Source organism: Asparagus officinalis, chromosome 7, assembly GCF_001876935.1.
Source record: "Asparagus officinalis chromosome 7, Aspof.V1, whole genome shotgun sequence".
Taxonomy (NCBI): domain Eukaryota; kingdom Viridiplantae; phylum Streptophyta; class Magnoliopsida; order Asparagales; family Asparagaceae; genus Asparagus; species Asparagus officinalis.
Window position 1 is genome coordinate 90,739,567 of NC_033800.1, and position 2,952 is coordinate 90,742,518.

Here is a 2,952-nt window from a genome sequence, read left to right on the forward strand (position 1 = left end):
GTGTGAGCTGGAACGCAGGGAGAGAGAGAGAGCTCCGACGCAGCCCTTCGACGAGGGCGTCGGAGTGAGCTGGAGCGTAGGGAGAAAGAGAGAGCTCCGATGATTTGGGGATCTCAATTTGGGGAGAGGCTCTTCAATTTGAGAATTTTGAGAGTTGTAGGGTCACGAGGGGGGAGAGAGAGAAGTTTAATTCACCATCGCTGTATTTTTTTCAAAAAAACCCTGCGCTGGAGCTCTTCCAATCACACTTGGCCACGTGAGCTGGTGCGTAGGATATATATATATATATATATATATATATATCATGAAATTAAATGAAAGGAAATTATGAAAAGATATTTTCAAATGAAAACAAATCATGAAAGTACAAATGAAAATCCAAATAATTTTTTTTATATATATTCCCAATTTGAAAAGTTATGAATATTTATGAAGGGAAAAAAATCATAAAAACATAATTTTTTAACAAGTAAAGAAGATGATCAAGCAAAAACATGATTCAAATGATAAACATGCCCAATTTATCTCTTTTAAATAACAAAAGATTTTCTTTGTAAAGAGGCTTAAAAAACATGCCCACTTTTTGAGATTTTGTATCAATATAAATAAGGGACACATCTTTCCTAGATACATGATCACAAAAATAATGTCGATAACATTTATATGTTTCATCCACAAATACCAAAAAATCAAGTTCTTTTCTAAATATGATGAAAAATATTCTCTTTTAAAAAAAATAATAAATTTGTTTACGAACAAAGTCCAAACAAAAATCATCTTTTAAAGAACATGAAAAACCAAAAAAAAGCTAAAAGTTTTGTTCTTTTAAAAAAATAAAACTTGTTTTGGTACCCAAACACTCTTGGTACCGAAGAGCTTAGGGACATGACCCCTATCAATAAATCTCAAAGCTCTAGGGTTATGATCTCATTTAAGTGCATTTTGTACCTGGGTCTGGTCATAGCAACAATATTCACGCAAATGACCCATTTTTATTATAATAAGTGTAATGGAATGAACGCATTTGTTTATGACGACCATGAGATTGTGCACGAGAAATATTTGCAAATAAAGATGGTCTTTTTGAAATAATTTGCAAATGCAAAACTTTTCTCAAATTAAAACAAAGTTTGGCCAAATGGCCAAACCTATCATAATAATCATATTTGTACACATTTGCTAATCTAATCTGATATTATTATCGTTTTAAAACTTATTAACTAATATCCTAGCTATTATGATCTACAACAAGTTATGTGCAAGGATATATAATTAAACAACATGTGATATAAACATGAACACACAAATAAGAGAGATAGTGTGCAAATAGAAAAGAGCAAATACAAGGCAAATGACCTACGTCTCCGTTCCTAACCCTTAAGGAGAATCTCCACTATCTCAAAAACAAATATACAATCAGTTTTCAATGCTCATCGATAAATTTTTACAACTCACACAATTGACAATAAACAATACACTCCTCTAAGTGTTGGCCTAGCCTGTGTCACCTTCCTCAAGTGCTCAAAATTACTACATCTCCCTAGGATTTACAACCGACGCCACTCCTCTTGGAATTGACTCTGTCTCTCACCAACCACTCCTCTAAATGTCCTTGTGTATTACAATGTGATCTCAACAGAACTAAGTTAAGCTCACACTCAATGAATCACTCACCACAACCCAAATTACTATATGTGAAAAATACTTAAGCTCAAGGGGTGTGTGTGTAAACAATGAGTATAATAAAATCAAAATTAAACTCAAATCAATCTAGCATAAATATGAGAATTAAAACAATAGATAGCTAGAAGATGAGTTTAGAAAAACTTCTCCAAAACAAGATAGATGAAGATATGAAGCTTGAAGCTAAAGCCGAGATGATCTCCTCTTCTTGTGAAACTCTCTTCACAAAACTAAAACATACTTTTGATCTTTGAAAGCTTTAAACAAACTTGTAAAACTTGTTTTAAAACTTTTCTTTGTTATATAAAAGTGTTGATTGTTGAGGGGTATTTATATGTTCTCAAACAACATTCCATAACCAAATAATAATAAAATAAATAAAAACAGACAAAAACCCCCAAAAATTGGTTCTGGAAAAACTAGCCATTGGCTACAATAGATCTTTGGTCGGTCGACTGATTTTCATGTGTCGGCCGACTGATATGGGGTCATCATTCGACTGATGGCATGTGATCGGTCGATCGATTACATGCACGGCAGATCCTGAAATTTTGCACAGATAATTTTCTAAAATTAATTAAAAATAGCAAATCAACTCCAAAAATTATGAAATTTTGAGAAAAATTTCTACACTTGTAGATAAACATATTATAGAAAGAATTTATAAAATATCACTTCCCATTTATGAGAAATATCTATTTTAAAATAGATATTCCAGATTCTGAAAACTGCTTAAACACTTGATTTTGTAAAATGAATTTAGCATAGTAAAATTTGGGACAATATTTCTAAATATGAAAACAAACATGTTTGAGAAGAAATTTTTGAATTTACATTTTTCGTTTATGAAAATTCTTATATTTTGCAAACCGTTCAACAAATGCCAAAACGTTAAAACTTGATTTTGATAAAATTTCTTCAAACAAGTTTTGAAACACTTTAAAATAGATTTATAGACTTGAGAAAAGATATAAAATCATATTGTTAAGTCTATAATCTTAAAACAGTGATAAATCATAAACCAATGTGTGTGTTTGTTTATGATTTTTGAGCTCTAAGTATTAACACACAAGGTATAAACCTAAAACACTATACCCAAGCAATTTGATCTTCAATTAAGCTCACTTTGGTAGGATGAAGCACAATAGAGAATCTTTGACTTGAATGCACAAATGGTTTCATTTTGATTCTACCAACCTCCTTTGAATATTATCGTTGAAGTGCAATTCCATCCAACCACCAACGGAGAATCTTTGTGTAGAATACCTA